The sequence below is a fragment of the Ixodes scapularis genome, unplaced genomic scaffold, assembly GCF_016920785.2.
Source record: "Ixodes scapularis isolate PalLabHiFi unplaced genomic scaffold, ASM1692078v2 ptg001212l_1___fragment_1__unscaffolded, whole genome shotgun sequence".
Taxonomy (NCBI): Eukaryota; Metazoa; Arthropoda; class Arachnida; order Ixodida; family Ixodidae; genus Ixodes; species Ixodes scapularis.
In genome coordinates, this window is record NW_024610117.1 from 892,614 (window position 1) to 913,956 (window position 21,343).

At 43.9% G+C, this 21,343-nt stretch overlaps 15 non-coding genes across 15 annotated transcripts; 14 read left to right on the plus strand and 1 right to left on the minus strand.

Moving 5' to 3' along the window:
• Positions 1-10,945: 10,945 nt before the first annotated feature.
• Trnat-ugu lies at positions 10,946-11,018 on the minus strand. The gene has a single exon. It is a non-coding gene; the product is annotated as a tRNA-Thr (tRNA).
• A 1,807-nt stretch (positions 11,019-12,825) lies between these two features.
• Positions 12,826-12,898, plus strand: Trnat-ugu. The gene has a single exon. It is a non-coding gene; the product is annotated as a tRNA-Thr (tRNA).
• A 229-nt stretch (positions 12,899-13,127) lies between these two features.
• Positions 13,128-13,200, plus strand: Trnat-ugu. The gene has a single exon. It is a non-coding gene; the product is annotated as a tRNA-Thr (tRNA).
• A 229-nt stretch (positions 13,201-13,429) lies between these two features.
• Positions 13,430-13,502, plus strand: Trnat-ugu. Its single transcript has one exon. It is a non-coding gene; the product is annotated as a tRNA-Thr (tRNA).
• Positions 13,503-13,731: 229 nt separating this feature from the next.
• On the plus strand, positions 13,732-13,804 carry Trnat-ugu. The gene has a single exon. It is a non-coding gene; the product is annotated as a tRNA-Thr (tRNA).
• A 531-nt stretch (positions 13,805-14,335) lies between these two features.
• On the plus strand, positions 14,336-14,408 carry Trnat-ugu. Its single transcript has one exon. It is a non-coding gene; the product is annotated as a tRNA-Thr (tRNA).
• A 229-nt stretch (positions 14,409-14,637) lies between these two features.
• Positions 14,638-14,710, plus strand: Trnat-ugu. Its single transcript has one exon. It is a non-coding gene; the product is annotated as a tRNA-Thr (tRNA).
• Positions 14,711-14,939: 229 nt separating this feature from the next.
• Trnat-ugu lies at positions 14,940-15,012 on the plus strand. The gene has a single exon. It is a non-coding gene; the product is annotated as a tRNA-Thr (tRNA).
• Positions 15,013-15,241: 229 nt separating this feature from the next.
• Trnat-ugu lies at positions 15,242-15,314 on the plus strand. The gene has a single exon. It is a non-coding gene; the product is annotated as a tRNA-Thr (tRNA).
• Positions 15,315-15,543: 229 nt separating this feature from the next.
• Positions 15,544-15,616, plus strand: Trnat-ugu. The gene has a single exon. It is a non-coding gene; the product is annotated as a tRNA-Thr (tRNA).
• Positions 15,617-15,845: 229 nt separating this feature from the next.
• Trnat-ugu lies at positions 15,846-15,918 on the plus strand. The gene has a single exon. It is a non-coding gene; the product is annotated as a tRNA-Thr (tRNA).
• Positions 15,919-16,449: 531 nt separating this feature from the next.
• Positions 16,450-16,522, plus strand: Trnat-ugu. Its single transcript has one exon. It is a non-coding gene; the product is annotated as a tRNA-Thr (tRNA).
• Positions 16,523-16,751: 229 nt separating this feature from the next.
• On the plus strand, positions 16,752-16,824 carry Trnat-ugu. Its single transcript has one exon. It is a non-coding gene; the product is annotated as a tRNA-Thr (tRNA).
• A 229-nt stretch (positions 16,825-17,053) lies between these two features.
• Positions 17,054-17,126, plus strand: Trnat-ugu. The gene has a single exon. It is a non-coding gene; the product is annotated as a tRNA-Thr (tRNA).
• A 229-nt stretch (positions 17,127-17,355) lies between these two features.
• Positions 17,356-17,428, plus strand: Trnat-ugu. The gene has a single exon. It is a non-coding gene; the product is annotated as a tRNA-Thr (tRNA).
• The last annotated feature ends 3,915 nt before the right edge of the window (positions 17,429-21,343 follow it).

The following is a 21,343-nucleotide window of genomic DNA, read 5'->3' on the forward strand; positions in this document are numbered from 1 at the left end:
GTACAATACGATGTACCCACAAAAGCTGCGGCTGTTATCGGGTATCGTAATTGCGGAAAGATCTACTAAAACTCTGCAATCTCCATGGTCTTGCTTGTTTTATTGGTGAGTTTTGCTTGGCATAAAAATAGTCGAACTCTATTTAATAGTTTGATTTCCGTTCCACGCAGAAGTATCACTTTTGTAAATAGGTCGAGAACGAGATATGTGTAACAATAGTGGTTTAATAAATTTCTTGTACAGAACGAAAATAATTAGGTTTTAGAGCGCAGCTCTTAGGGGCCCGTTTCCAGCCTGAGCGGCGTCGGCGTAACCGCGCCCCTCCCTCTCCTCCTCCATCCTCCTCCTCCTCCTCCCCCTCCTTCTCCTCCTCCTCCCCTCATTGTGTAGTATGGTCCGGGCGGATCACATGACCTCGGGGGGAGGGGGTCACATGACCCGTTTCCAGCCTGTGCGGCGTCGGCGTCGGCGTCGGCGTCGCCCCTCCCCCTCCTCCTCCCCCTCCGCTCCTCCTCCTCCCCCCTCCTCCCCCGCCCGGTAAAGGTGGTAAAGGAGAGGGAGGGGGAGCAGGAGGGGAGGAGGACTAGCAGGCATGATCACGAGGGAGGAGGAGGAATATACCCTCCACTCCTCCTCCTCGAGAGCTGCGCTCCGATTCGGCGTTACAGGCAGTATTTGTTATCGGCAGTATTTGTTTGCACGTTAGTTGCCGATATAGATCGCGCGTCGCAAGCATACACAGAAATAGTTAGGTTTTTCTGTGTATGCTTGCGACGCGCGATCTATATTGGCAACTAACGTGCAAACAACTACTGCCGATATTTCCGATAAAAAGTGGGCGCATAAGCGACGTTCAGCCGATGCTGAGCAGACACAGACGTCACATACGGCCGATACCTGCCGACTGTGCCATCTGGGCAGTACTGAACGGCTATGAGCCAATACCTGCCCAATGTCGGTACGTAGTTCAAAACTTCACAATCGGCCGATAATTGGGCTGATTTTCGGCCGGTACTGGCATGACACCAGTCAAGTATAGCAATGCTGCTTGGGGCAGATAAAACAGACACAAGTGATTGATTTGACATCTCCGAAAAAGTTTAGTATACACAGGGTATTCCGTAGAGAAGTAAAAAACATGAAAGCGATATTGAAATGTGAAGAGATGCTACAAAGTTATTATACAACTTAGAAGATTTCAAAACCAACACAAACCGGGGTATTTCTACAGGTAATCCAGAAGACTACCCGTAGAAGACCGGACAATCGTCGCAGATTCCAGTTTACTTACGACGACATTCAAGACTCTAAAATATTCGATCCGAGATCCATGTCGACGCGGGCATAGCACAAACAACTACACAAACACAAGAGCGTAAAAGAGAGACTCCGTGAACAATCAACATGATGTGACACAAGCTGGCATTTGTTAAACCAAACACTAACCGCATCAAAAATAATTTCTTGGCCTAGTTGGTGAAACCCTTCGAAAATAAAAATCGCAAAGTACAAGTGGAATAACAAATGCTTAGTCTCAACTTGTGTTTGAACTTGGAAGAGAACAAAGAGAAAGACATCTAAAACCCTAACGTTAAGAAGCAAATATTTTTGAGAAAGGAGCGAAAAGATCTCAAAAGGCTGAGAATTAAAGAAAAATAAAAGAAAGAAAATTAGTAAAAGAAGAAAATTTGTACATAATTATATAACCAAGGTAAAAATTAATAGGAAAGGAAAAGAAAGAGAAAGCTAAAGCAAATATAAGAAACAAAATTTAAGGAAATATTTTATGTACTTTATTCAACCGCCAGAGTCTTACAACGACTTTCGGGCAGCTATTTGAGCGCCATCTCTTGTTCCTTGGTATTCTATTACGAATTTATGGTTTTTCGTCGGAAAATTTATTTACTAGGATGACAGACATCTTATTGTTGTTGTTTACAGACTTAAAAATTTACCCTGCTAAGGTGAAACAAATATTTTGGTTAGCTAAAATTTTGTCCTCATACTTTGTTCTCACTGGTCGGTTTTTTTTTTTTTTTTGACAGTTGAGGCCGTTGCGAGTCGGCTGCCGCGGCTGCGTGCTGCGTCGACTGTTCTACAACACCTGTGCCCGAGGTGGGGGTGGTGGCTTTCATTTGCGGCAACGGGCAGTGGCGTGGGCCTGTTGGCTATTGGTCTATTTCTTCTGCCAGCCACACGCCGAGCAAAGAGCGCCTTTTCTATCCCTAGGGTCTGTGGTGCTCTAATTCTGGTGACATCTCTGTCAAGTTCTATGGGTTCCCGAGGGAAGAAAGGTCAAGGCAAAGGCTGCTATACTTTTTTTGGTTATAGAGTTTCGGATTGCCGAAAACTTGCTGGTGCATGTTTCCTATTGGTAAAGTTGTTGTAGAAGGCCAGAAGCTACAAGGCATTTATGCTACGATGTGCGGTATGGGTGGATCACTGTTAGAGCACCCTAGCTCGGTAGCACGTGCGTGGAGCGGACCGTGTTGCAGAAGGAACCTGCGAGACACCGCGGCGATTGAATCACTGTCGCTAATTACAGCAAAGTTGAATGTGTGATTGCAAATCTGTGTATACTTGAATAGCAGTTTCGTTTAGAGTTTGTTACTTTGGTGTGCCGTAAGGTGAACGTTTTGTCTGTATAAATAGAGTGTCTAACAAAAAGAGAACTTAGAAAACTAATTATTTGAAGTTGTGTGTTAGATTGGCAATGTGAAAATTCACCCATCTTAAGCCGCGAAACATCAGCGGCTGGGCGCACTTTGCATGCATTGATTGCCGATATATTGTTGCCGAGCCGATCTCAATTGAGCGAAGCAAAATCAAGTGGAATCGTTCCGGGAGCGTCGGATATTCGCGGAAAGAGGCAAACAAACACTTTTTGTTTTGTTTTTTGTAAAAAAGAAATTGCGATTATACTTTTTTTGTGCAAGAACGAGACGGCGGCAATGGGATGCAAGCCCCTTCGCAGTTCGGAGCAACATTGGCTACACTAGAGTGCAAGTTCGTTCGGAGTTCGGAAGCTGCTCCAAACACCGAACGAACTTTCATCCTATTGTCACTGAGGGCGAGAGGGATGGAGAGGAGGGACAAGGCTTCAAAAACCCTCTCGCATAAACTATCAGTTGCCACGTCGACGGCGCCCGTATTTTGTTCTTTACTTCTCATATTTGTAGAAACCCAAGGCCCATTAAGGAAGATATGCCGTTGGCGTCTGTAATTGGAGTCCCAATAGAATGTACAAAAGAATTCCCGGGGTTGCTCCAATGTTTTTTTTACGAAAACATGCGACCGAAGGAGACGTATTTGTGGCAATGACTTCGGTCGCAATGACTTTAGTCTCAAAAATCTTGCGAGTTTGTTTATCGGGACACCACCTCAGAATTCCTGTTCTGGACAGCAGCGGGCGCATCCACAGTCCCTCACATGTAGAGCGGGATGCCCCGATGGAAAGAATTTGAGAGATCGCGTATGTTCTCTGAACCTCACGTCAAAGCATCTTCCGGTCTGTCCCGCATAAACCTTCCCACATTTGAATGGGATCTCATACACTACTCCGCTACAATAGTTGACGTATTTGCGGCAGTGCCTAACGCCACATTTGTCAGACATTTTGCTCGACACCAATTCAGCCTCCCCGCTCAGTTTAGCGGGAAATTAAATTGGGCTTGAGGTCACGTGATGTCAGTTTTCCCGCTAAATCTAGCGAAGAAATTTGATTCGTTCAAGCCTGACGTCACACAAAGTCATGTGACGTCATTTCCACTCTCTAAATCAAGCGGGGAAACGGAATTGGTGTTGACGTGATATAGCGTGAATTTTGGTACTAAATTTAGCGAGGAAACTATGGGAGAAGGGGAGGGAATGGAGGCGGAGGAGGAGAGAGGAGGACCAAGGGAGGGCCCTTCCTACATTCTCTTCCTCTTTCTCTCCTCTTCCTCTTCCTTCTCCACTGTCACTACACTCCTCCTCGGGGTCCTGCCTCCTCCTCCTCTTTACACCATTTCCTCTTCCTCCTTTGTGCCCCCCCCCCCCCCCACCTCCTCCTGCGTAACCTAGCGGAAGGGTATATCGCAAAATCAAAATACCTCAGGAGCTACGCTCTAATTTAGCATTAGAGACATTTGTAAACGTCTTTCAATTTTTAATCTTCTTCTCTTGCTTGTTTTGTTTGGTTCAGCAACATCAGACAGGATGGAAGTAGGGTAGCCTGGCGCCTTGAGCCGTGATACTTGCGCGTCAGAGCTCTCCCTTCCTGAATATATACACGACTTTTTCAAGGCAGCGCTGAAACAACTAGAAACCATGCCTCTTTTGACGCGTTTTCAGTATGCGTATTCATACTAAGCATTCGTTTCTTAGATCTAGCGAACTAATCCTATAAACGTGGTCATTTTGAAAGTTAAGTCACATATAAAAATTGAAGTTGTTGTTAGTTGGAGTCTCGTGGGTGCAGTTGTGTCCTTGGGCCTGCCCAAGAAATTTGCATTTGGTGGTGTTGATGTCTTTTACGTCAGGTGCTTTTGTAAAAGCCGTAACGTTTGGTCAACCAATAAGAATAGTTGTGCAAGTGGATAGGAGGTCAAACAATGGATTATTCCTCTGCCACACTTTGAAAAATAAAATGTCACAGAAAATGAGAGCAACGCATTACCTAATGCAAGTTTCTTTCATTTCTATGTAAGTCACTCCTCATAAGGTGACAAAAGTAGAGCACGAATAAAACTTCTAAGGCTCTACGAAAGACGCAACCGTTAGGCAACTTGATAAGCCACATGTTTTGTTAGTGGGATTTAAGATAACGAAGAAAACAAACCACCTCGAGCAAAAAAAAACTAACTAAAAGTTTTTTTTTGTTTTTGTTTTTTACGGCCAAGGTTTATAAGAGGAATCCCCTTCTTATGGGCCTTCAAGATTTAGAAGGGATCTGGGCACGGTGACATGTCAGGCTTCCTTTTTGCGTCATTTGTCCGTCCTTTAACTGGATGACCCATTCTTGGTATCGAACTAAGACTCAGTAATTCAGCACATGAAGGACAATAGAACCCAAGCAAGCAGTGTTTTTCACTAGATGTAGAAGACTTATTTTATTCATTACCGCGAAGAAGATTGTTTGACACCGTCGGCGGATGCATCGACTCTAATGGAGCCCCAGGTTTTCAGAACACCCGTAGCTTACTGGTCGCGTCTTTCCTAGCATCTTTTTGAAGATTTATTTGTGTTCTTCTTTTGTCACGTTCTCACGAGAGACATACATGCAGAAGAAGGGAATCTGTATTGGGTCGTGCTACCATTTTTTGTGACATTTTTATTTCAAACTTTGACAGGCGCATAATCCAATGTTTGACCCCCAATCCACTCGCCCGCATATTAAGATACGTTTGAGAGTACATTGTGCTTATGACATAAATACCTGACACAAACTACTTCAATGAAATAAAAAGCATATTTCTAGCTCAGGCCCAAAGACTCAAATTCACCCACGAGGCTCTAACTAGCAACGACCTACAGTTTCTTGATATCCGTCTTACCTTTCAAAATTTCCACGTTTCTTTGATGTTTTTTCTTAGATATAGGAAAAAAATATTTCAGTATGAATCTGCGTACTGAAAACTCGTCTAATGAGCAATAGTTTCTAGTTGTTTGAGCGCTGCCCTCAAAAAGTCTTGTATTCATTTAGGAAGGGAGAGCTTTCCCGCGCAAGTATCACGGCTCAAGACGTCAAGCTACCCCACTTCCACCCTGTCTGGCGTTGCTGAATGTATAACCAAACCAAACAAAACAATCAGCAAAAGTAAAAAAAAAAAAAAGAATCCCACCAGCGGTCCTTCCTAACATCCATTTTACCTCTCACAAATTCAAAAATATTGCTTCCAAATACCATGTGCCGGTTGGATTTTCAATCCTTAACAAGCTAAAGAAAGTGTGCGTCTGAGTCCAGGCCCAGCGGAAAATGCCTGAAGAATGCGGTGTTACATACACTGCCACAAATTCGTCAACTATTGCAGTGGCATAGTGTATGATATCCCGGTTATCTGTGGGAAGGTTTATGTGGGACAGACCGGAAAATGCTTTAACGTGAGGCTCAGAGAACATGTGCTATTTTTATAATTATAATGCAATTAAATGCAAAGGGGCAAGCGAGCTGGACAATAATAATAATAATAATAATAATAGCTTTATTTCCATTACAGGTAATGGCGGAGCCGAGAAAAAAAGCCGCACTAGCCGGCTTGACGAGCTCTCGGCCCCAGTACATTCTGCAGCAGCAGTGGAAACTTTAGTTTATACAAAAGATAATAACAAAACAAGAAAAAAAAACGCAGACTTTTTAGGGTTTGACAATAAAGCGTGATAATATCTACGTTGATAAATTAAGCAAAGTGATACGTAGCCCTTTCAGAGGTGTTTCATGCAGGCAAACATCACATGAATGCAAAAAGTTGAGAAGCCTTGGGATACGGTAGGCCAACATTTCCATCCCGGAATTCAATCGGCAAGTAGGTACTTGCCAAGGATCAGAGTTTCGAAGCGTATATGGTGCTACATGTTGCTGCAAACAAGATAGATCAATCAAGAATGAAGTATTATTTTGTGCTTCTGCCTTAAGCCTTAAGGAAAGTCTATAATTGTAAAGCTCATGAACACTAAGTACATTATATCTTTTAAACAAGCTTTCTGTGTGTGATAAATAACTTGTATTTGCAATAATCCGTAGCATTCTTTTTTGAAATAAGTATATTTTTTCTAGGTTCGTTGCCGTAGTTGTGCCCCAGACCAAAGAGCAGTAATTTAGGTATGAATAAAACAGTGATTTATATAACAACATTTTGACAGATGGTGGAAATGTATATCGATGGCGGCAAACTAATCCAATAGTTTTTGACAATTTCCTACATAAATCCTGAATATGTAAGTCCCATGACATATTCTGAGAGAAAACAACTCCCAACGTTTTAAAATTGTCGACCAATTCGATTTCGGTAGAGTCAAGAATAATTGGCTCTATAGATTCGAGAACTTTATTCTTAGGACGGAACATAACAGCCTTTGTTTTATTTATGTTTATTTTCAAAGCGTTCTTATTAGTCCATAGAAACATTTCCCCCAGTACTGAGTTTATTTTATGTACAAGCTCATCTGCATCCTTAGCCTTGTAAAGTAATGTCGTGTCGTCTGCGTACATTACAAATTTTATTGATGGGTCAATATTTAGGATGTCGTTTACATACACATTAAAAAGAAAAGGACCTAATATACTTCCTTGTGGTACTCCAACAACTATCGGTTTTATTACAGAAGAAAAGTTATTGTAGCACACATATTGCTTTCGGCTTTCTAGGTAAGACTGGAGCAGAAGTAAAGCCTGACCCCTGACACCATAAGATTCGAGTTTTAGTAACAGCAATTTATGATTCAAATAATCGAATGCTTTCGTGAAATCAACATAAACCGCAAGCACTAGTTTTTGATCCTCAAGACTTCTTAAAATAAATTCTTTTTCTTCAAGGAGGGCTAGTTCAGTTGAACGATGTTTACGAAACCCGAACTGCGATTTGGTAATTAAGCTGTGCTTATCAAAAAAATTTACCAGACGTGCATAAATAACTTTTTCAAGTCCTTTCGAGAAAACAGGGAGAATCGACACTGGCCTATAATTGTTAATATCGTTCTTATCACCTTTCTTGTGCAGTACACAGACTTTAGCAATCTGCATACGTTTGGGAAAAACGCCGGCCGATATGCACAAGTTAAATATATGCGTTAAGTATCGTGCCACTAAAGGTACAACATATTTCACAGGTTTGATCTGGATATCATCTATGTCTCTGCTTTTCGTATTTTTTAGGTTTATAAACACATTTGATACCTCGAACTCGGTGACAGGATCCAAGAAGATTGAATTCATGTTCCTATTTTTAATATATTTGCAGGCATCTGAATCATGTGTCAAAGTAGCCAGGTTAACAAAGTGATCATTAAATGCATTAGCCAGATCAGTACCCTTGAGTCCTTTGCCATTTACGCGTAGGGTTTCAACGTAGTCATGCGCCCTATTGTCTTGTAGGACTGAATTAACCTTTTTCCAAATTTCGTCCACACGTCCATTGGGTGACTTAAAACTATTGTAGTAATAACGGGTCCTGGCATTTCGAAGCTCCTTTGTCAGCTGGTTCCGATAAAATTTGAATTTCTTAAGGTCGTCTGGATTTTTCGATCTGTTAAATTTCTGAAAGAGGCGATCTATTATATTGATTTTAGCTAGATGATCTTGGGTAATCCAAGGCTTTCGAATTTTACCTGATTTTTTTAATTTTCTTATAAGGAAAGTTTTTTGCATAAAGAATTTTGAACTGGTCCAGAAATACATTGTAAGCTACATCGGGATCTGTTGCGTTAAGAACATCATTCCAGTTTTCATTTGCAATATCATTACAAAACCTTTCAAGATTATCAGGTGTAATAACTTGAAAATATATAGGTGAGTGCACACTATTTTTGAGACAACGTGCATCTTTTATGCATAGGAATATTGGGAGATGGTCGCTAATATGAGACATAAAAATCCCTCCTTTTAGGCGGGTAACCTCAGCGTTTGTTATAAAAAGGTCGATACAGGTCTCCGACTGCTGTGTAATCCTTGTTGGCTTCGTGATTACGTTGACACATCCATATGTTGTAAGCAAGATTTCTAACTCAATACTAGGCATAGCACACAGCAGCATATTGATATTAAAGTCCCCGCCAATTATCACGTTCAGGTTGTTGTCACTAACGAATCCCAGAAGGCTCTCAAAAAATGCTAAAAAATTTGAAACGTTACCGTCTGGTGGACGATAGACGACAGAGATAAGCATATCGCCTGATATGAGTGATAACACCTCGTAATCATGGGTAATCATACAGAAATTTGGCAATAAATTATGTGACATGCTTTCATCTATCAATACTGAAACACCTCCGCCACGACTAAAGGTACGATTTAAACATAAGCATTTGTACGATGGCAAATGAAATGCATCCGCTTCGTCAGAATACCACGTTTCAGTTAACATGATCACATTAAATCGAACTGAAAACTGGCTAAAAAGACATTCAAGATCTGCCGCCTTATGCTTAGCTGACCGTACGTTCAAGTGAAATGCTTTGAATGATGAATCAAAACTACGACCAATATGTTGCACGATATCAACAGGAAGCAAGTATAAACACTCTGCCATAACTTTTTTTTTTTTTTTTTTTTATTAAACAAGAGTTGAAGGCGAGCAAGAATTTGATCAGGAAACTATCGCTTGCAGATCATCCTCGCACCTTATCACAAACGCTCGTTCACCACTTTGGCGACGAACGAAGATATTTCCGTCCTTGTGCCAAACGTAAGTAAAATCTGCACTTTTTGCCCAATCTTTTGCCTTGGCCAGTAATTCTCTGTTTTGTTTGGTCATGTTCTCATTGATGTAAAGTTTGTTCCCGATGGTACGAAGTCTAGCCTTCCTGCTCAGCCACAGGTCTCTTGTCAGTTGAGATACGAACCTGACAATAATACCTGGTGTCCTGTCAGACTTTGATAGCAGTCGGTGAATTGCCGCTACGTCGGAAATATTCAGTGCAGAAACGTCTAGGCTGCGCGCTACTTCATTGACCTTGTTCAACAAGTCTTCACCGTCAGTCTTCGGAACACCATGGAATTCCAGATTCAGCCTGCGACTTCTCCATTCAAGCTCGTGAAGTTCAGTTTTCATTTTGCTAAGCTCGTCTTTTTTGTTAGCGTTTTCGATTTTTTCAACCCGCCTCTTTAAATCCTTTATATCTTGCTTCTGCTCAGTAATATGGCTCAGTATTTCATCATATTTGTCTGACATAACTTGCACTGACGCTTCAATGTTACCAACTGTTTCCTTTAGGGCTAACAGATTATCTAATTTTTCGTTCATGGCCGCTAACAAGACCCAAATGTCACCATCTTGCCTCTGTTTACTTGTCGCGCCACCTTTTAGTTTAGCTGCTCGGCAAGTGGGACACTTCCATGCTTTACGGTATGCTTCTCCTTTCGTTTTTAGCGTTGTTTCGGAAATTCCCGCACAGTTTCCGATGTGGTACGGGTATTCACATTCACAGCACGAAATAGACTGCTCCCTATGGGGTATCTCCTCTTTACATTTTGAACATAATGCTTCCGCCATATATACGAAACACTCGCCGACAAAGCAATAGAAACACCGCTGGCAGCAACAGCAACGTGAAAAAAAAAAAAAGTAATACACTAATATGCCAACCAACCTGCAATGGCAGAGGAGCGGTTAGCCCGGTGTTCGTTGCTTGTTGCCGCTGCTGCCAGAAATGACGTGTTCGGCGCTCGGGCTGCCCTTTTATCGCCTAGACAAGGCACTGCACCCGGATGACGCTGGAAGTTGATTTGCGGGGGCGGGACTGTGCTCGTGGCCTCCAGCAGTGCAGACTGTGATGCAGATGGGCCAGCAGCCTGACTTGCGTCGCAGTTGGAACCGCAGCGTGGGGTACGTCGATGCTCACTGCAATGGCAGAGGAGCGGTTAGCCCGGTGTTCGTTGCTTGTTGCCGCTGCTGCCAGAAATGACGTCTTCGGCGCTCGGGCTGCCCTTTTATCGCCTAGACAAGGCACTGCACCCGGATGACGCTGGAAGTTGATTTGCGGGGGCGGGACTGTGCTCGTGGCCTCCAGCAGTGCAGACTGTGATGCAGATGGGCCAGCAGCCTGACTTGCGTCGCAGTTGGAACCGCAGCGTTGGGTACGTCGATGCTCACTGCAATGGCAGAGGAGCGGTTAGCCCGGTGTTCGTTGCTTGTTGCCGCTGCTGCCAGAAATGATGAAAATAATCCCTGGAGAAGGGGAACAAGAGGGACAAGGGACAAACATAAATCTCCAAACACAGCTAGGTGACTGGTGAGCAACCGAAAAAATCCGCCTGGTCCGGGTATCGAACCCGGGACCTCTCCATTACAAGTGGAGCGCTCTACCAACTGAGCTAACCAGGGGTTAGACGTCAGTAGAGCAAACGGGTTTTATCAGCTGCCACCAGTCTAACACCAACAAGGGTGAAGCTTGCAATTTTAAGGTTATGATTTTAATGCAATTAAATGCAAAGGTGCAAGCGAGCTGGACAAGAATGACGAACATAATCCCTGGAGAAGGGGAACAAGAGGGACAAAAGACAAACACAAATCTCCAAACACAGCTAGGTGACTGGATTGTCCCGTGTTGTTTTGTTTTTCGGTGAGTACCCCGATTTGTTTTACTAACTCATTATGACCGTGCTGTAGCTGCAACATCGTGGCGTGAATTTGAGTGAGCAATTCTGCCTGGACCTGTGCGAAAGGGCCGGGATTCTGCTCTACGTCCCTGGACAGTGCCGATAGCAAGTTCGAGAAAACAGTGTTAGCACACGCCAGAAAGTACACTGACAACCATTTCTGCGAGTTGTGATCGCGCTAACCGTTTCCGTCAGTGTTAGTAAGAGCGGAGGATTTGGGCTGCTTTTAAGGGCCAGCGAGTCAAACGCATTGAACCTCATTCTATGTTCTGCACTGCATTCATATATGGGAACCGATTTGAAAGTTATTTCTATCGATCTCGTCGCCCACAAAGGGTTAAGTAGTTGGTGTTTTTTAATATGTCTGTTATAGTTCATGTCTGTCCCACTCCTCCTCTTCAATTGCGTTGGAAAATTTAAGGAGTTTTCGTATTGTATAAATATTAGATCCATCCCTGCATTCAGTATTTTTTTTAATAAAAAAAATTGAATACTTACAAAAGTAGCTTTGTTCCCTTCACAACGTCGACTAATTTAAGTTCAAGTTTATTATACTAAATACGTTTGTTCGAATGTATTACATGAGGGCCCTGCAGAAGCTAGGTCTCCTACCGAAACGTCGGCACGCCGTTCTCAGGTTTACCAGAAGCTCTCTCTTCACATGAGAAATGCGTGTAAAGCGGAGGACAAAGAAGAATGTCTTTCTGAGTAAAGCTCCTACGCATAAAGTCATACAAAGTGATGTCGGTATAAATTTTATCCTAACTTTTTTAACTGAGTGATACATTGCTGACTTATCTGCTTGTTGAGCGGTGAAACAATGATCGTTTTGAACATAAAGGTGTAAGTAGTCTTTTTTTTTTACCAGGACTATTGGCACCCCGGTCATCGTGTACGGAACGGCTTCGACTCGCCAATTCCTTCACGGACGAGCTACGGTATATTACTCCTCCTCGGAAGACAGCCTATCGTTCTGCAGGGTCTTTGACAGCCCCTTATCAGGCAGGGCAGAGAAAGAACAGAGCTTAAGGAAAGCCGTGGAAAGATGGAAACAAGACGCCGTTTCTGTAAGTGTGTAAGTGCTGCTATTAAAGTTGATAAATAATTTTCAGTGGCTGAAAAACGCGCAACAATTATGCTGTAGGTTCTTCAAGAATATCGTTATCTAACACGACCTCACACCCGCAGTGTTTGTAGAGTTTTACTAAGGATCACTTTCGAAAAACCCTGGTTGGCTCAGGGGGTATAGCATTATATAAAAGAATACAAAAAGAGTTCCCTGCTTCGATTCCAGGACTAGGCGGATTTTTTCGGTTGCTCACCAGTCACCTAGCTGTGTTTGGAGATTTATGTTTGTCCCTTGTCCCTCTTGTTCCCCTTCTCCAGGGATTATTTTCATCATTATTGTGCAGCTCGCTTGCCCCTTTGCATTTAATTGCATTATAATTATAACATTAAATTGCAAGCTTCACCCTTGTTGGTGTTAGACTGGTGGCAGCTGATAAAACCCGTTTGCTCTACTGACGTCTAACCCCTGGTTAGCTCAGTTGGTAGAGCGCTCCACTTGTAATGGAGAGGTCCCGGGTTCGATACCCGGACCAGGCGGATTTTTTCGGTTGCTCACCAGTCACCTAGCTGTGTTTGGAGATTTATGTTTGTGCCTTGTCCCTCTTGTTCCCCTTCTCCAGGGATTATTTTCATCATTATTGTCCAGCTCGCTTGCCCCTTTGCATTTAATTGCATTATAATTATAACATTAAATTGCAAGCTTCACCCTTGTTGGTGTTAGACTGGTGGCAGCTGATAAAACCCGTTTGCTCTACTGACGTCTAACCCCTGGTTAGCTCAGTTGGTAGAGCGCTCCACTTGTAATGGAGAGGTCCCGGGTTCGATACCCGGACCAGGCGGATTTTTTCGGTTGCTCACCAGTCACCTAGCTGTGTTTGGAGATTTATGTTTGTGCCTTGTCCCTCTTGTTCCCCTTCTCCAGGGATTATTTTCATCATTATTGTCCAGCTCGCTTGCCCCTTTGCATTTAATTGCATTATAATTATAACATTAAATTGCAAGCTTCACCCTTGTTGGTGTTAGACTGGTGGCAGCTGATAAAACCCGTTTGCTCTACTGACGTCTAACCCCTGGTTAGCTCAGTTGGTAGAGCGCTCCACTTGTAATGGAGAGGTCCCGGGTTCGATACCCGGACCAGGCGGATTTTTTCGGTTGCTCACCAGTCACCTAGCTGTGTTTGGAGATTTATGTTTGTGCCTTGTCCCTCTTGTTCCCCTTCTCCAGGGATTATTTTCATCATTATTGTCCAGCTCGCTTGCCCCTTTGCATTTAATTGCATTATAATTATAACATTAAATTGCAAGCTTCACCCTTGTTGGTGTTAGACTGGTGGCAGCTGATAAAACCCGTTTGCTCTACTGACGTCTAACCCCTGGTTAGCTCAGTTGGTAGAGCGCTCCACTTGTAATGGAGAGGTCCCGGGTTCGATACCCGGACCAGGCGGATTTTTTCGGTTGCTCACCAGTCACCTAGCTGTGTTTGGAGATTTATGTTTGTGCCTTGTCCCTCTTGTTCCCCTTCTCCAGGGATTATTTTCATCATTATTGTCCAGCTCGCTTGCCCCTTTGCATTTAATTGCATTATAATTATAACATTAAATTGCAAGCTTCACCCTTGTTGGTGTTAGACTGGTGGCAGCTGAAAAAACCCGTTTGCTCTACTGACGTCTAACCCCTGGTTAGCTCAGTTGGTAGAGCGCTCCACTTGTAATGGAGAGGTCCCGGGTTCGATACCCGGGCCAGGCGGATTTTTTCGGTTGCTCACCAGTCACCTAGCTGTGTTTGGAGATTTATGTTTGTCCCTTGTCCCTCTTGTTCCCCTTCTCCAGGGATTATTTTCATCATTATTGTCCAGCTCGCTTGCCCCTTTGCATTTAATTGCATTATAATTATAACATTAAATTGCAAGCTTCACCCTTGTTGGTGTTAGACTGGTGGCAGCTGATAAAACCCGTTTGCTCTACTGACGTCTAACCCCTGGTTAGCTCAGTTGGTAGAGCGCTCCACTTGTAATGGAGAGGTCCCGGGTTCGATACCCGGACCAGGCGGATTTTTTCGGTTGCTCACCAGTCACCTAGCTGTGTTTGGAGATTTATGTTTGTGCCTTGTCCCTCTTGTTCCCCTTCTCCAGGGATTATTTTCATCATTATTGTCCAGCTCGCTTGCCCCTTTGCATTTAATTGCATTATAATTATAACATTAAATTGCAAGCTTCACCCTTGTTGGTGTTAGACTGGTGGCAGCTGATAAAACCCGTTTGCTCTACTGACGTCTAACCCCTGGTTAGCTCAGTTGGTAGAGCGCTCCACTTGTAATGGAGAGGTCCCGGGTTCGATACCCGGACCAGGCGGATTTTTTCGGTTGCTCACCAGTCACCTAGCTGTGTTTGGAGATTTATGTTTGTGCCTTGTCCCTCTTGTTCCCCTTCTCCAGGGATTATTTTCATCATTATTGTCCAGCTCGCTTGCCCCTTTGCATTTAATTGCATTATAATTATAACATTAAATTGCAAGCTTCACCCTTGTTGGTGTTAGACTGGTGGCAGCTGATAAAACCCGTTTGCTCTACTGACGTCTAACCCCTGGTTAGCTCAGTTGGTAGAGCGCTCCACTTGTAATGGAGAGGTCCCGGGTTCGATACCCGGACCAGGCGGATTTTTTCGGTTGCTCACCAGTCACCTAGCTGTGTTTGGAGATTTATGTTTGTGCCTTGTCCCTCTTGTTCCCCTTCTCCAGGGATTATTTTCATCATTATTGTCCAGCTCGCTTGCCCCTTTGCATTTAATTGCATTATAATTATAACATTAAATTGCAAGCTTCACCCTTGTTGGTGTTAGACTGGTGGCAGCTGATAAAACCCGTTTGATCTACTGACGTCTAACCCCTGGTTAGCTCAGTTGGTAGAGCGCTCCACTTGTAATGGAGAGGTCCCGGGTTCGATACCCGGACCAGGCGGATTTTTTCGGTTGCTCACCAGTCACCTAGCTGTGTTTGGAGATTTATGTTTGTGCCTTGTCCCTCTTGTTCCCCTTCTCCAGGGATTATTTTCATCATTATTGTCCAGCTCGCTTGCCCCTTTGCATTTAATTGCATTATAATTATAACATAAAATTGCAAGCTTCACCCTTGTTGGTGTTAGACTGGGGGCAGCTGATAAAACCCGTTTGCTCTACTGACGTCTAACCCCTGGTTAGCTCAGTTGGTAGAGCGCTCCACTTGTAATGGAGAGGTCCCGGGTTCGATACCCGGACCAGGCGGATTTTTTCGGTTGCTCACCAGTCACCTAGCTGTGTTTGGAGATTTATGTTTGTGCCTTGTCCCTCTTGTTCCCCTTCTCCAGGGATTATTTTCATCATTATTGTCCAGCTCGCTTGCCCCTTTGCATTTAATTGCATTATAATTATAACATTAAATTGCAAGCTTCACCCTTGTTGGTGTTAGACTGGTGGCAGCTGATAAAACCCGTTTGCTCTACTGACGTCTAACCCCTGGTTAGCTCAGTTGGTAGAGCGCTCCACTTGTAATGGAGAGGTCCCGGGTTCGATACCCGGACCAGGCGGATTTTTTCGGTTGCTCACCAGTCACCTAGCTGTGTTTGGAGATTTATGTTTGTGCCTTGTCCCTCTTGTTCCCCTTCTCCAGGGATTATTTTCATCATTATTGTCCAGTTCGCTTGCCCCTTTGCATTTAATTGCATTATAATTATAACATTAAATTGCAAGCTTCACCCTTGTTGGTGTTAGACTGGTGGCAGCTGATAAAACCCGTTTGCTCTACTGACGTCTAACCCCTGGTTAGCTCACTTGGTAGAGCGCTCCACTTGTAATGGAGAGGTCCCGGGTTCGATACCCGGACCAGGCGGATTTTTTCGGTTGCTCACCAGTCACCTAGCTGTGTTTGGAGATTTATGTTTGTGCCTTGTCCCTCTTGTTCCCCTTCTCCAGGGATTATTTTCATCATTATTGTCCAGCTCGCTTGCCCCTTTGCATTTAATTGCATTATAATTATAACATTAAATTGCAAGCTTCACCCTTGTTGGTGTTAGACTGGTGGCAGCTGATAAAACCCGTTTGCTCTACTGACGTCTAACCCCTGGTTAGCTCAGTTGGTAGAGCGCTCCACTTGTAATGGAGAGGTCCCGGGTTCGATACCCGGACCAGGCGGATTTTTTCGGTTGCTCACCAGTCACCTAGCTGTGTTTGGAGATTTATGTTTGTGCCTTGTCCCTCTTGTTCCCCTTCTCCAGGGATTATTTTCATCATTATTGTCCAGCTCGCTTGCCCCTTTGCATTTAATTGCATTATAATTATAACATTAAATTGCAAGCTTCACCCTTGTTGGTGTTAGACTGGTGGCAGCTGATAAAACCCGTTTGCTCTACTGACGTCTAACCCCTGGTTAGCTCAGTTGGTAGAGCGCTCCACTTGTAATGGAGAGGTCCCGGGTTCGATACCCGGACCAGGCGGATTTTTTCGGTTGCTCACCAGTCACCTAGCTGTGTTTGGAGATTTATGTTTGTGCCTTGTCCCTCTTGTTCCCCTTCTCCAGGGATTATTTTCATCATTATTGTCCAGCTCGCTTGCCCCTTTGCATTTAATTGCATTATAATTATAACATTAAATTGCAAGCTTCACCCTTGTTGGTGTTAGACTGGTGGCAGCTGATAAAACCCGTTTGCTCTACTGACGTCTAACCCCTGGTTAGCTCAGTTGGTAGAGCGCTCCACTTGTAATGGAGAGGTCCCGGGTTCGATACCCGGACCAGGCGGATTTTTTCGGTTGCTCACCAGTCACCTAGCTGTGTTTGGAGATTTATGTTTGTCCCTTGTCCCTCTTGTTCCCCTTCTCCAGGGATTATTTTCATCATTATTGTCCAGCTCGCTTGCCCCTTTGCATTTAATTGCATTATAATTATAACATTAAATTGCAAGCTTCACCCTTGTTGGTGTTAGACTGGTGGCAGCTGATAAAACCCGTTTGCTCTACTGACGTCTAACCCCTGGTTAGCTCAGTTGGTAGAGCGCTCCACTTGTAATGGAGAGGTCCCGGGTTCGATACCCGGACCAGGCGGATTTTTTCGGTTGCTCACCAGTCACCTAGCTGTGTTTGGAGATTTATGTTTGTCCCTTGTCCCTCTTGTTCCCCTTCTCCAGGGATTATTTTCATCATCTTCATCATGTGCTATTTCTCAAATACTCTCCATCGGGGCATCTCGCTATACATGTAAGGGACTGTGAATGCGCCTGCTGATGCCCAGCAGAAGGATTCTGAGGAGGCGTCCCGATAAGCGAACTCGCGAGATTTTTTAGGCGGAAATCGTTGAGACCAATAGAGACGCCTGCATCAGAGCTCCGTCTTTGACTTTGCCACCAAAAGTATTAGAGTACATAAAATATTTTCCTTAACTTTTTTCTTAAATTTGCTTTAGCTTTTTCTTTATCTTTCTATTTTCTTTTTATTTTCCACCTTGTTACTTCAATCATGTACACTTTTTTTTTAATATTTTCTTTCTTTAACTTGTAGTCTCTTCAGATCCTTCAGCTTGTTAAAAATATCTGTCGCTTAACGTTCGGTTTTTTTTCCCCCCATGTCCCCGTCTTTGTCCTCTTGCGCATTAAAACGTCAGCTGAGACTAAGCGCGTGTCCTCTGTAGTCCTCCATTTGTCCTTGTCTTTTACGCTTCCTATTTTCGTAATATTTTTAGCGGGATTTTTCGAAGAAATCTCTTGGTGCCGATATACGCTTAGGACTTCCCGGACCCTGAGAGCTTTGGTACACTTGTACAGAGGTCGTCATTTTTGGTTGAAATCACTCACTCACAGCTACCCCCAAAATAAAAATATTAAAAAAAAACTCACCGTCATTTTCACGGCCACAATCACCTTCAAGTCCTCACTCACGAACTCATGAGCTCATGATCTCATCGAAAGCACGAAGTCATGAGCTCACGTCCCTCATCGAAATCATGTACTCACTCACTGAACGACTTTATTCCCTTAGAAGTAGTTCGCGCCCTCACCGTGGTCGCAGCGCTGGTGCTAGTGTCTGCTCGGGTCGCGAGCTGGTTGCGCGGCTTTTAAAACGCCGCCATGGTCGCAGCCATCTTCCCCTGCTCCGACACCAATTGTCACGTCGCGAAGTAAAGAAATGTTTCGTATTTTCGTTTTTTTTCACTTCGACTCCTTCGGCGTACCGGCCAAGCACGTGAGGAAGGCGCGCTTTGTTGTGATACAGGGACGCATTATTAGAGTTTTGTGAAGACGTATATTTCTTCACAATTGCACCGCTTGTTTAAAGAATTCGCGACAACTTCGTGCAAGTATGGTGTGAGCGTCTGCATCGCTGTTTATTCAGGTGTGAATTATTATTATTCCAAACCGCACTACAGGTTGTGTAGATTTTGTTTCTGTATAGAATATTGTGAACGTCTTCTTAACGGAAGGACGGTTTCCTCGGCAGTTTGTTTTCAAGTAGAACTATTTTGGAAGGGTCCGACTTTATATTTATCGTTTTTACACAAATTATTTGACCTAAAACACCTGCTGGGTGCGTATTTTTTTTTCTTTTTGAAATGAGGAACGTTTGAAGTACTTTGTGCGTACCATATTATCGCATGCAATTTTATCTCCTCTTGTATCTTGTTGCACCACGCATACCAATTAAAACTGGAACGTTCTAATATATCGACTCTGGGTCTCGTAAATTTTTATGATTAATTTTTCCTGACAAATTCGTAATCGGTGAAGATGCCTTCGTCATTCTTGTTCCTTAGACAATGTGTGTTTGTGTTGAAACACACAATATTTTCAACTACTGGAACAAAATTGTGTTCTTTGTTAAAATAAATTTGGTTTTTTGATATACGGTAATTATTAATATATTCACTAATTTGAATGAATAAGCGGCTTACTTGTGTAAGCAGACTATCTTTTACCTTTGATATTTAAATTACTTTACATCTAACTACTGCTTACCTAATTCGGATATCTACGCTATATTTGAGCGAGGGAAGGGCGCGGTATACAACTTAATTAAACCGTGTACAATTCTGCAAGGTTTGTTTTATTAGATACCAAAAACATGAAAGACGCTTACGGTTCTCAGTAACTCCCAGTTATAACGCAGCCCATGAGGAGGAGGAGGGGAGGATACGGGGGGGAGGGTATGCCTCAAGTTCCCACCCCTCCTCCTCTCCTGCTGCCTTCTAATTTGGAGGAAACTTTTTCGTTAATTCTCCGCTACATTTAGCAGAAAATTTGCCAATATTTCCCCGCTAAATTTAGCTGGAAATTTGGCGAATATGATCCCGCTAATTTTAGCGGGAAATTTGGCGAATATGATCCTGCTAATTTTAGTGGAGAAACTGAATTGGTATTGAGGTCACGTGACGTAGAGTTCCCCTTATAGTTACGCAGGAAAAAGTTTCCGCTGAATTTCACATGTCACAGGTGTCGTCACGTGCGACGTCATTACGGGAAACGTCCCATAATGCAACGTGCGGTTACGCCGACGGCGGCGGCGACGCCACTCAACCCTGAAACAGTCGCCTAATATACCTGCGCTCTAAAACTTGGGGCGCTTAATTTTTTGGGGCGGGGAGGGTTGGCTCCGTGCACGCACGCGCATGCACGTATATCCAATACATTTTAATGACTTTGCTTTGGATCTTACTACCTCCCCGCTGCCATTTAATCGTATAAGTATAGATCGCTGCTAAGAACTTCAGCCTTTCCACTATGGTAAAGAAGGAAGACCAGCGAAGCTGTACAATGGAAAGTAATGGCCGGCCAAAAGTCGGCAAGCCAGAGTGGAAAGGCTGCCGCCATCTATGAGCGACGGCGGCAACCAGATACGTGGCTTGCCGCCGTCGCTCATAGATGGCGGTAGGTGTCCAGAGTTCGGTGTCTCTATTTCTTTGCGGGGGAAACTAGCCCTTAACAATTAAAACTTGTTGTTGGCCTAGTTGGTTCATGATGCAGTTTAGTGGTTTAGAGAACTAGCCCTTAACAGCTCCGCTATAAAAGACAAACATATAGCACTCTTCGCAAGCGACTGGGACGTGCACCGGCACGAGCTACACCCATTGATGAATAATAACATATCGGTATCATAAAAAAATATACAAGTACTTTTGGAGCTACAAAAAAATCTTTCTCCGGCACGCGAAACGTCCTAGGGTGCAGCCAGTATTCCGACTATGGTCAATGTTTTCATCTTAGCGACTAACGGAGTGTCTGATTGTAGGGCAGAACGTCGATTTGTTGTCCCCAATATTATGCGAAAGTAAAAAAATATTATTTTATATCTATTGGAATCGAAACTAGAAACTTATCGTCTCTAATTTTTCTGTGACAACCCACAATTGAATCAATCTTTATATCCTATCAAATAAATATAGGAGCCTTGAAACCGAATTTTGAACAAGTCCGCTATTTCAGGTCCGCTAAAGCACAAAGACGTGTATGCTTAATTTATAGAGCGCAGCTCTTAGGCGCGCGTTTCCGGCTTGAGCGGCGTTGCCGTTGGCGTAACAGCGCGGTGCATTAAAAGGACGCTGACGTCACTGGTGACATCACTGGTGACGTCATCATTGGCGACGACGATGACGACGGGGATGACGTCATCAGGGATGATGACGTAATCAGTGGCGTCACTTATGACGTCACTGATGACGTCATCAGTGATGATGAGAACGATGACTTTATCAGTGACGTCACTGGTAGTGACGATGATGATGACGTCATCGTGATGACGTCATCGTCACCTTCACGTGACTTCACAGGGGTCACGTGACGCCACAGACGTCAAGTGGCCCCCGTGACGTCACTTGACCCTCGTGAGGCAACGGCGACGCCGCTCGGAGGGAGGTGCAGCAGGCAGGATGAGGAGGTGTGGAGGAGGGAGGAGGGGGTTTAACCTCCTTTCAGTACCCTTCCCTCCTCCTCTTCAAGAGCTGCGCTCTAATTCGGTGTTGCAGGGAGTTGT